Here is a 13,135-nt window from a genome sequence, read left to right as displayed (position 1 = left end):
ACGAACGGTGAACAAAGAAGACCCACGAACTGCGCCACTTTGCTCTTCCTCCCTACTCTTTCTAAGAACCTGAAGTCTCAAGAAGATAGATGCTACAAAATGTCATTTATCTTTATAAATGGGACATTTGATTGAGATATCAGATAGTGTAAAAATTTTGCAAAGATCAGATATTTTAAAGATCTTTTATCAGATATTGTAAACATTGTACACAGAAAACAAATATTAAATTAAAATCTGGTATATGCTAAAGCAAAAATGAATTTCTTTTACACTCATATTGTACTTTTACAATTCTTAAAAGAATAATGAGTCAGATCTTATTTATTCCCCACAGGAATTCAAAAATTTTCATAGTTGTAGATTTTAGCTGCATATATATATATATATAGTATAATGTTGTATGATCTTAAATTTATTTATTGCGAAAACAAGTTACTACTACTTGCGCAATTGCTGCAAAGTAAGTTAATAATAATTTCTTTACTAAATAATATTGATAAATTGATTATATTATCTCCTAAGTTTAATTAAAGTAGAATTATCTTAAAAGAGTGAATCCATACTAGTAAGTTATATTTTGAAATATGTTTTAAAGTAACTTGAAAGTAAAATGTCAATAATGTTTTAATGGAGACTGGAATTAAATCATCATGAAGAACAAAATTTCAATTGTAAAAGGAATAAATTAAAGTCAAGAATTAAATTAAATTAAATGCATGTAATCACTGTCATTGATCGGAAATTAGTTGACTTTTCAAGGGGAACAAACCAACTCCCGTTCAATGAACAGTAATTAATAAATAAATACGAAGGTGTTTCGTCTTTACTCGAGCATTAAAGGCTAAGCCAAACCGGCAATTCAAGTCAGGCCAAATATTTCCGTGAATAGAAGGGATTATGAACCAATGCTGATATTCAAAGAACTTATTCCTATGAAGCATTTTAGCCAATTCAATTTTGAGTGAAAAGCAATTTCTGCAGTGAATTTCGAAAAAACTCGAGTAACCGTCCCCCGACACCCTCGTGTATATGCATTTGAGTTCAATATTATTTGTAAAAATTAAACATTGGAAATTGTCATTATGAAATAGAATTCAAAGTATAAAGTTGAAATAAACATTAGAAGATTACAAAATATAAGATAAATAATGCAAACTTTGTAAAAACAAATCAAAAATAATGCATAAACACGAGGGTGTCGGGGGACGGTTACTCGAGTTTTTTTCGAAATTCACTGCAGAAATTGCTTTTCACTTAAAATTGAATTGGCTAAAATGCTTCATAGGAATAAGTTCTTTGAATATCAGCATTGGTTCATAATCCCTTCTATTCACGGAAATATTTGGCCTGACTTGAATTGCCGGTTTGGCTTAGCCTTAATGCTCGAGTAAAGACGAAACACCTTCGTATTTATTTATTAATTACTGTTCATTGAACGGGAGTTGGTTTGTTCCCCTTGAAAAGTCAACTAATTTCCGATCAATGACAGTGATTACATGCATTTAATTTAATTTAATTCTTGCCTTTAATTTATTCCTTTTACAATTGAAATTTTGTTCTTCATGATGATTTAATTCCAGTCTCCATTAAAACATTATTGACATTTTACTTTCAAGTTACTTTAAAACATCTTTCAAAATATAACTTACTAGTATGGATTCACTCTTTTAAGATAATTCTACTTTAATTAAACTTAGGACTTAATATAATCAATTTATCAATATTATTTAGTAAATAAAATATATATATATATATATATATATATATATATATATATATATATATATATATATATATTACTAATTTTGACATACTTAAAACTGGTAGATTAATGACATACATAAAACTGATATATAAATATAAAGTCAACCTTTCAAAAATCGGATTTGTAGAGCATGTTAATCAGATTTCTTGTTTAGATAAATATTAAAAAATCTTCTTAGTAGAATGGTTTTATTTTTCAAATTTGCCATTTTAGGTAACTAGTTCTAATTTATTTCAAAAATTCCGTTTATTAAATCTAAAAATTAGACTTTTTAAGCTGTTCTAAATTCACACCAATATTATTAAGCTTTCCACTTTTAATCATTCAAGTTATTTTTCTCCTATTATATAAGCCATTTAACTGCCTTACAAATCCCATATTTTAATATTAGGAACTTTTAAATATTTATTCTGCTTTCCAATTATTCTAACCGTACTTTAGTCTTGTTTTACTTTGGCGTACATTTGATTTATAATATACATTTAATTAATAATAGATGATAATTATGAGCATCTGAAGCATTTTCATAATTAATAAAAAAAATTTCGAACTCCCTTAGATCCATATCTTGAGATTTTAATTTTTCCTTCATCCATTTCTTCTTCAGATATTGTTGTATTGTATATTGTTGTAAGTTTTCACGTATGTAGAATTTGCATATTGCTGTATTGTAATTATATATAAATGATAATTTTCATAAACGCTTTCATCATAACTCTAGTTAACAGATGGTGTTTTTAACACCTTGGTGCAGGTTAATCTTCAATATGCAGCTTATCTTCCAATCTAGTTTCAGATTTAGTTATTTGTAAAATTAATTATTTAAAATTATTTGTCAAGAAAGATGGCTGCTAAATCACGCTAATAATATTTCTAACTGTTATTATTTATAATGCAACGAGTTCATGAGAATTATAATATAGCTCATTCATAATTTTTATAAAATTTTGCAGCAGTATTGGAATTAACAGCAAAAAATCCTAATGCTATACATTCAGATTACAATGATTTGGATATCCATTGCCTTCTTCACTGAAGCTTTTATACTGTACGCTTAATATTTCCTAATGGCATACAGATATGTTTAACTCCTTTACCAAACAAATAAATCTATAATTCAGCAGACTTTTGTTTTTACTAGTACGGTGTCTTCTATTTTCTTTAATATATTTTTCAACACATAGCATCTCATCAACCTAATTTCAAGCGGTCTTACAACCAAGCGGTAAAGTCACTAAACATAGGTAGTTCGAGAGCAGTTTCAAATCCCAGAGATACCCCAGCTCTTTCTTTCTTTGTGCATATTTAACATGGAAAAATACATTGTAAAAACTTCAGTTTATGAAGTAAAAATATTTTTAAAATTTATTCTTTAAAAATACTACAAAGTTTTATTCATTGGTAAATTTCACCTTTACCTCAGCGTATCTCTTTGCAAATCCTTCTAATACGAAAATATAAATAAATGAATAAACTCGGTTTCTGTAATTGCAAATTAATTCTGTAATTCTTCATGCAAATTATTCGTAAATTTTTCCAAAAGCATAGACTTTAAATGGATATCGATAAATCATGGATTATCTCTCCATCTAATTTGCTTAATATGTTTATTCCTGAAAGTATTAAGTAATAGCCTTTAACGTGTTTACTCCGGAACTATACACTGGAACCGAATAATCGCTTGCACGCCAGTTAACCATATTTAGATTTTCCAGTCTAGTAAAGACACTATGACTATTATTATCAAAGAGAGATATTAAATCAATGATAGCGTTAAAAGTTATAATTTATAAGAAATATAATTCGCATGCTTTATAACTATCTGATTTATATTTGCTATTTCCACTAGTATTTGAATTAACGAAAGATGTTTCTAATCGTCATATTTGTGTTTTTAGGGCCATATAAAAAGACTCCGCGGTTTTTTGGTACGTTTCTGAACCAAAATTTTCTTTATTGAAAATCAGCTTTAATCAAGTACTTTTTGACCATTATTATCTATGACTTTTTTGCCAGTTTTCGGGTAGCTTCATAATTCCATCGGTTTAGAACTTCTATAGTTTATCGTCGAAAAACTTGGTCAAGTGATTTTCAGCGGCGCTTCGGTCAGGCAATTTTTTACCATCAAGAGAATTTTGCAGAGACCTAAACAAATGATAGTCAGACGGTGGAAAGTCCGGGCTATACGGTGGATGCATCAAAACTTTTCAACTAAGTTTCGGCAATTTGTTCCGAGACGTCAAAGATGTGTATGGCCGCGCATTAACATGATGGAACACAATTCCCTTTCTTTTGGCCAATTCCAGTCGCTCTTTCTAGATTGCTTCGTTCAAACGGTCGAGTTGTGCGCAGTACAGGGCCGAATTGATGGTTTCGCCAAGTTGAAGCAGCTCATAATGGATAATGTCTTTCCAGTCCCACCAAACACTCAGCATAACCTTGTTTGGCGACAATCCAGACTTTGAAGTTCTCTATAGAGGGTCACCAGGCTTTGACCGTGATCTCTTGAGTTTGATGTTTTCGTATTTCATCCATTTTTCATCGCCTGTAATGGTTCGCTTCAAAAAATAATTCGATTCCATTGCGTTTCAGCAGCATTTCACTTATGGTATTTCAGTCAATCAAATTTCTTTGCGTTAATTCATGTGGCACCCAAACATCAAGCTTTTTTTTTTAGCTTACTCTTTTCAAATGATCTCAAACTGTCATGTGGCTGATGTTAGTCCCCCCGCTATTTCCTAACAGCTTCCGTGTCAGCCTTGCTCCACCAGTGGCAAAATTTCATTAACGTTTTCAGTGACTGGCTGACCAAAGAGAGGTGCATCTTTGACATCGAAATTTCCGGAACGGAATCAAGCAAACCACTCCTGGGTACTTCGTCCACTCACAACATTCTCACTGTACACTTCACAAATTTTTCGGCTGTTTCCGCTGCATTTTTAACTTTTTCATAGTAAAAACGCTTTGTGTAGCGTACTTCTTCAGCTATTTCACCCATTTTCAAATCAATATAACTTTTTAAATGCGCAACGAATTAGTAAACTATTTGCACAAACAATGGAAGCTGAAGGTCACCTTTTTAGCACATGTTCGTTTGAGACAATCGTGTGAATGTTGCCGGCTATATACGCATCAACACCATCTAGTGTCAAAAAACTGCGGAGACTTTTTATATGACCCTATATTTTCTCTGTTAGCTTTTCCCTTTATTACTGTTATTCAAGTAATTAGCCTGCTTATTAGATGTGCTTCACTTGTTCTTGTGACATGTAATTCCATTTCTGTATTTCTTTTTCCTGTTAGCTGTTCCTGTTAGGCTTCTAAAAGTAAAACTAATTAGTACACCTCAGCTTTTTGAAAGGAAGGAGTCTTCTTGTAGTGTCTAAGGGGAGAGGAATACTTCTTTCGCTTTATGAGTTCGTTAAATTTCCCGAGCAGTCAAAGGGGGGAACCTTGATTTGCGCAGTTGGGCTATGAGGCTGCAAAGGTAGACACTCGTGTTTTCACTTTCAAGTACACTGACTACCAATAAGTATTTGGACACCTATGCAAATGACGATATCTGCGATCCCAAGGTACGCCACGGACTCCGCCGGTATATATCGTGTAGGAAACAGCATCGGCTTTAGTCGCATGCAAGATGCCTCGCAGTTCGGAGCTCTCTGATTTTGAGAAAGGTATAATTATCGGGTATCACAAATGTGGCCGATCCTTAAGGGACATATCTAGCGATCTGAAGTACCTAATATCGACAGTGGCCTATGTGATTAAGAAGTGGAAGGTGAGGGGTTATTGTCGGAATGTGCCCCGAGTCGGTAGACCAACGAAACGGGGGGATAGAGATCGGCGAGTGCTGTTCAGAGAAATTCGGAAGAACAGCACCCAACCGATAGCCCTCATCCGCGAGGAGTTTCAACAGGCATTCGGGAGTATTGTTTCAATGAATACCATCCGTAAGGAAGCACATCTGCTTGGTTTTCATGGTCGTGCTGCTGCCCATAAGCCTTTGATCACCGCGCTGCTCGGTTAATGTGGTGCAAAGCACATTGAAATTGGACCGGAGATCAGTGGAAACGGGTTCTTTGGAGTGACAAATCAAGGTTCACCCTTTACCGTTCAGATGGCAGGGTCTGTGTCTGGCGTCTACCTGGAGAACGTCTCCTGCCAGAATGCATTGTGCCAACAGTTAAGTTCGGCGAAGGTGGAATTATGGTCTGGGGGTGTTTCTCCCGGTATGGGCTGGGACCCTTGGTCCCCATTCATGGTAAGCTCAACTCCGATGCCTACTGCACTATTTTGGATGACAATGTGCTTCCTACGTTGTGGCAGTTTTACGGGTGAGACCCCTGTTACTTTCAGGACGACAATGCCAGTTCTCATGTTTCGACGTTAACCAAGGCTTGGTATGGTGCCAATGGAGTTCATCGAATGGACTGGCCTGCCCAGAGTCCAGAGCTGAACCCTATCGAGAACCTCTGGGACGAGTTGCATCGCGGAATTCAGGGGTGCACTACTCGTGCAAAATCGGTGAAGGAACTTCTATGTCTTCTCCAAGCCGAGTGGAAGAAAATACCGCTAGCTGTCATACAAAGACTTGTGGAAAGTATGCCCCGGAGGGTCCACGCTGTAATTACCTCTCGTGGAGGCTCTACCAACTATTGATTTTGAATAAAGTTAGTTTTTCTTTTCTATCACCGGTGTCCAAATACTTATTGGTAGTCAGTGTATTTAACTGAAAAACTAAATTACATTAAAAAAGTTGTATCTTCCAGATAATATCGGTGATAAGAAAGTAAAGCAATGCAAAGCTACTGGAAATAACAATAAGAAAGTACGCAGTGCAAAACTGCTTTGAACACCAATATTTAATAGGAAAGGACATACATTTAACAGTTTCTGTAACTGGTAAATCATTGTTTGAAATTAACAATAAACCTCAAATGTTTAGTATATACAGTCGACTCCCGCTATAAGGAAATTCAAGGGACCAGAAGTTTGTTTCGCTATATCCGATCCGATAAGAGAACTGTACGCTTTAGCAGAAACTGAATGATAAGAAAAACTGATAAACATTGTCGTATGTACCATTGTCGCATGTATCTTTCATCAAAAATTTGTTTAAAATAACAGTGCCGTTAGCTGTGGCTAAGGTCATTGTTTGGTGAAACATTATTATCGATTTGTTTTCAGTCATACCAGCGATTGTTGACGCAGGCCGAAATTGTAATCGCTAAGCTAGAATTAGCTATTATAATTAAAGAATTACCAGAGTAATGTGCTATTTATACATTTATTTTGGGAACAAAATTAGAACATTTAAGCATTTTTTAAAATTATAGGTCATGTTCATAGAGCATTGTTTGGCACAAAACTTGAAAGTTATAGATGCCAAACTCATGTTAGATACTTCCATGTTATCTTTAAACACAAGTATAAAAATAAAAGCAGATTTATAAAATCAAATGAAATAATAATGATGAATAAATGAATAAATAATAAAATGATGAATGCTGAGATGAACAAGTATATGAAACTCAGATAGTCATCTCAGTTAAAAAAACAGGTGTAAAATCAAAAAGCAAGAGGTACACTGCTAAAAAAAAATAATAAATGAATAAAATAAAAAGGGGGGACAGTTCTGTATCTCCCGTTCAACTGGGCCGATTGACGAAATTCAAATTGCGTTTTTCATGTCTCGAAAGCGCGATTTGGGATATGTATTAGATTTATATATATACCATTGTTCTAATATAACAAATATTCTCTATTCGTATAAAGAAAGTATATAATTTAAATTAATAATTTAACTGAGAAATTTTAATTGCAGAGAAATAAAACTAAAACTAATTATTATTGCTGCGAACTAATTTACAATATCATTTAAATTCTAAGAGTATATGTTGTTATAAATTGACAGTTTGCGTCGTTAGGTGGCGCTCCGAACATCTTATCTCTGTTGATATTCTGTAACTTAACTTTAGTTTGATGAAAGAACGAAAGTGTTAAGCCTAATAACGATGAAGACGTGTGCCTAATAATAATGCTTGTAAAAATTGTATTATATTGTAAATAAAACGTGTGTGTATTAATAACGAAGCGGATTATCACTTACCTCTGGAATTAATGCTCTCTGATGGTAACCGAAATTAGTTATTACATATGTAGTAAGTGTAAATAAAAGTAAGTCAAATAAAAATAAATTCAACGTAGATATGAATTCCAGAGTTTGAGACAAAAGAAAACCAATGTGAGAAATATAGACAAATGTGAAACTAATGAAAGATGTCTTAAACTAAAAGAATGCATTTTCATTCCTAAACACTTGTTTTAAAAAATTTTCCTATCCCTTTACCCCAGAAAAACTGCATATCTCCTAGCTATGAAAAATAAATGTAAAAGTTTTCATATAAAAATATAATCTTTCGAGTTTAGCACTGATAGTTTTGAAAATTAGCGAAATTTTGCTGTTTTTCGTCAAATTTTATGATTACTAAACTTACTACTATCGAAAAGCCCTTGTTCCTAACGTGAATTTTGGGTCATGTGGAATACGGGAAAAGTTTAAAGCCTGTAATTTCAGATTATTTATTGGCTGTGCAAAAAGCTAGAAAAGCACATTTAAAAAAAAATAGCAATATTTTGTAATTTCTGCTACAAACCCTTTTAAACAGTGAATATAATTATCAAATACTATGTAACTATGTTGTGTAATTGTAAATATAATATGTATTGTAAATAGTATGCAACTATGTGTGTGATAACTGATTCATACAATTCTTACGTCTTTGGCAGAAACAAAATAGGAAAAGGAAGCATTTGTAATAGCAAAATTGATTTTTAGAATCAATCTATTAAGGGCTTGCGGTATGTAAGTTTGATGCAAGCAAAGACGACATGATCGTAATTAAAAGAATTAATTCAAAGCGTTTTCGAAAAATTGAAAAAGAGGACTATTATTCCTTCATACAAGAACCAGGATCAGAATTTACCGGACATGTTTCTCCCTCAACCAGGACTCGCTAAAGATATAGCTTCTACCGTAATTTTCCATTCGCCTAGGTGTGAGATTTGCCTTGAAGAACTTGATGTGGTAGGGAACAATGGGACTGTAATTAATACTGGTTTGGAAAATGGTATTACCCACCAGCTCAAACTGAACGTTGGGAGGACCACTGCAATGGGCTACATGTCTCCTACATTTCAATGGACTACAGTTCTGTCTCCTATTTCATCGCTTGGATGGTGTTACTGCAAGGCCAAAATTATTCAGTGGTCCTGAGAAAAAACTCGCTATCTGTGTAAACCTACCATGGTTCACTTTGTACATGTTGAATTCTTTATATCTCAAATTGATAGAAAAGTACTGAGCAAAGATGAGTTATACTTAATTGACATTTCTGCTGCCAAAAAGGCAGATTCAGTTTTAGAAGTTTAGAAGCTCATGATCACGGTCGGCTTTCACACTCGAGGTGATAGTACACAAAGTTCTCAGATATTACATCAGCTTAAAAAACATACTGATTAATTAGGCAGTTGATACTTTTTATTTTGAATTATGTCACTCCTCTGTGGTTCAGAATCAAATTTAGCAAAAGTTTCGCAGATGGTCCAAAGACCGGTTTTAAAGCCATCCAATATCTAACTTAAACTTTACTGCACGTCATCAATCAAGAAATTCAGCGGAATGCTTTCTTTGTCATTCCAAAAATTTGATCCTTGCAATGTTTATGGATGAAAGAAGACATATTAGAGAACTAGGGTGGCTCCGATTGTTAAAAGCTCGATCACTTTCCAAGGAAAAGATTATTCGAAACTTCACTGCGCCAAAACACAACTTCGAAACAACAGAACAGGTCAACACGATTTGGTGGGATACATGTAATACCTCTCCTCATCCACTCTTACGGAACTTTATTTACGAAGACAAAAAAAAAAAAAAAAAAAAAAAAAAAAAAAAAATTATTAAAGACTGGCACATCGCCGCAATCGGATTTAAAATGCTTGCTTTTTCTCATACAGGTTGTAAAACGGTTTGTGAAACAAGTGACTGAAGTATCTAAAAAATTGTGTGCTCCTGACGCAAGAGACGGCTTGATTAGGACGACCCCTTCTGTGACGATATCTTGTGCCAGAATTTTTCCCAAAGCCTACTTTTATGTTGAACTCTTTCCAATTACAAAATGAAAAAGTATAAATATATTCACCGTTTGTTTACTAAAAAAGAAAAAGTAAAATTATCAGAAATAACGAAATATTGGTGGTTTTGCAAGAAATTGCGTATTTTTAGATTTTGCGCAAACAATGAAGAATTTAGTATTGTAGGTTTAAAACGTTTTCCTATTCGTCATTTCCTAAAATTCACATTAGGAGCAATTGCATTTCTATAATAATTAATTATAAAATAAGTAATTTTATATTAATAAAATAATTTATAAGTAATTATAAATAAATTACGACAGACAGCAAATTTTTGCTATTTTTTAAAACTTTTAGTTCAATGCAAGAACGAAAGATATATTTTTGTACGAAAACATTTTTTTTTTTTTTTTTTTTTTTGCAAAGTTGGCGATGCACATCTTCTCCGAGGTATAGCGATAGCAGAATTTTTTAAAATGTGATTTTTCATCCCGTCTTATTATACATTCCTTACACACTTTACTTTGCATATCGAATATGAGCATTAATTATAAAATATAGAGCAACAACTATGAGAAATATTGTTATCATAATAAATGGAAAAAAGTACCTAAACAGCTAAAAGTAGCCATCAACAATTAGTAATTCAACACACAGAACTTAATATTTAAAAAACTGAATAATATGCTAACCTTAATTTTGGACATAATTTTCATTTCTGAAACCTCTTCGAATTCAACTATACATCACTTATTTCATCTGGTTTTTAAAGTCTTTAATTCCTTTTTCATCGTAAATAGCAGCTGATTTATGAAGTAGGAAATCTTTGTTATTTCATAAATCAGTCACTGTTTATGATGAAAAGAAAGATAAAACGACAAGATTTCTAGTTCATCATAGTTCAATGGCGTCAAGAGAGCGCTCATTGAAAGTTTGATCTAGTAAAAATTGATACCTCAATTTTCCTGCTTCCTCGACTATGTTATCACGCGCCCTTCAACCTTCAGCTTTACGTCCAGCATGAAGCTCACACAGTAAGTCAGATTAGTCCAATTTATTCTAAACGTCTACTCGACGAACAGACGCGCTATCAGCTACCGGTGGTTTATTTCCGGTATAAAAATTGCTCTAATCTCTAATAATGGAGACACGTGCTAGTTAAATATGGCACGCTATATTTTCTTTTACTCTGCGTGAAATTTTGTAGGAGAAGCTGTGTTTTTACACAAGGCTACTGTATTCATTCATCAAGTTAAAAAATTTCCTTTCTTTTAGCGCTTTTAAAATTCCTTCTTAACGATTAACTTAAATAAATAACTCAAACATTAATCAAGATAAACTTATCAATTACATAATCTGATGTCTTTAAAATTACAATATTGCGGTGCTAAGCGGAAAGCGCGTCGAAAAGATATACAAAGCCGGACAGCTGAAAAAATAAATTTTAAAATGGATAAAATTATATGAGTAACAAAGCGTTATATATATATATTGTTACGGAAATTGTACATTTGTAAATAATTTTAGTGAAATTATTCTTTTTTTTTTTTTTTTTTTTTGTATAATGTAACTTCAAATGCTTGAAAGAGACGATTCTCTGGCGAAAAAATAAGATTACGGGGGGGGGGGGGGCAAGTCAATTTAACAATGAGCAAATGGTTGTTTCGCTGAACTGGCGAGGTATCGCCAAGCTGGCGATGGTTTTTAACATTAACTTTTGTTGCCAAATTTGGCAAAAATTCCCCAGAGTCGCCAAATTTGGCGACCATTTTGCATTTTGTTGCAGTCCCTGTATAATTGTAATTGTTACTGTAACTGAATAACTATAATTGATCCCTATATGTAAATATAAACGTATCCGACCCTTATATACCTTCAATAGCACGACAAGTGGAGGGTACTAAAAATTTCTCGGCGGTTGTAGAAAAACTATATAAGACACGACGAGAGCATTACTTTTGAGTTGCTAATTCAGAGCTGAATTCGAAGTATCGAGATACCCGTGAGCGCTTCGCCTTTGAGATGCGCCTTTGCATTTCGCTGTGTTTAACTTTCTAAGTTTGAAGTGTAAGCAATGATTTTGCTCTGTGATACTTAGAACAGCTATACGAGTACTTTTGTGGAAAGTTTCAGAACTGTAAAGTGTCTCTTTTGATAAAAATTTTGTCATTACCTATCGTCGGTTCTGCGTGCATTCAATCCACTACGAACCCGTAAGCTCGGAACAATATAATAGAGAATAAGTAAATGAAAAACAATCTCCTCCTATGAAATGTGAAGTGAAATGACATAGTAAATATGTACTATTGTGGAAATAAAAAAATTTGGATGGTAAATAATTAAACTGGAATCGTTAAGAAAATGCAAAAATAAAACAAAGTCTAAAACAATACAAAAATGACGAACAGACTAAAGATTAAAAACACCCCCCCACACACACATATATATATATATAACTACAGATAGAATATGTAACAGCTAATAGAGAATATATACTACCAAGTACTATCAAATAAAGCATTCTTAAAATGGAAAGACAAGGTTTTTAACAAAATCAAACAACAAATTAATAAGTTAAATTTTTCAGGCGGATTTAAATAGAAACAGGATTCAGCGCAAAATCCATGCACTTAAGCAAAACATTACTATCACTAAAGTAGATAAGGCAAGTAATAACTTCAATATTATTTGAAAAAATATTACAAGCAACTAGGAGAAGCAGAACTCAATCAACCCATTACTTACTAAAAAAAAAACCACTGAAAAAGAAATCTCCATTGTAAACAATCTTAAAGCTTTTTCACCGCGAACTTAAAATTTCAATTCCTAAGGGAAAACAATAAATTTCCTAACCTCTATCATCTTCCTAAATTCCATAAAACGCAGCTTATATTCAGATTTATTGCCAATGCAACTAAAAATTATAAAAAGTACATTGACTTCTTGTTTGCCCAACACCTCAAAAAGGTTAATGACTTGATTAATGAAAAAAAAAAAGAACACAAATTTTGTCAGAGCATAAATAATAACTTAACAATTATTTCTACTGTTAAGTAACTAGAAGTTAAACAAATTAACTGCTAGGATTTTGAAAATTTGTATACTACACTACCCTCACAAGGAATATGCAGCAGTCTGTTGTAACTTTCAAAATTATTTCCAGAAATGCTTTCAATAATTACATTAGATACAAGAAATATTTACCTCAACTGCACATTGTTTAAAACTATG

General features: G+C 32.9%; 1 protein-coding gene across 5 annotated transcripts in view; it reads right to left on the bottom strand.

Moving 5' to 3' along the window:
* The window catches only part of LOC118191648 (complexin-like), an 81,375-nt gene that overhangs the window by 55,374 nt on the left and 12,866 nt on the right, over positions 1-13,135 (bottom strand). Inside the window, exon 1 of one of the 5 annotated variants that reach the window (XM_035362475.2) lies at positions 10,860-10,989. The exons of 3 other annotated variants lie outside the window; for them this stretch is intronic. The gene's annotated coding sequence lies outside the window, so the exon portion shown is untranslated. Of the gene's footprint in view, positions 1-10,596; positions 10,823-10,859; positions 10,990-13,135 lie in introns of those variants that run through there. One more of the 5 variants, XM_035362476.2, reaches the window with a different exon arrangement.

This window comes from Stegodyphus dumicola, chromosome X2 (genome assembly GCF_044657685.1).
Source record: "Stegodyphus dumicola isolate Sdum_Otavi_A_Nest chromosome X2, ASM4465768v1".
Lineage (NCBI taxonomy): Eukaryota > Metazoa > Arthropoda > Arachnida > Araneae > Eresidae > Stegodyphus > Stegodyphus dumicola.
Note: the sequence above shows the minus strand (reverse complement) of the source record. Positions and strands in the feature narration are given on the sequence as shown.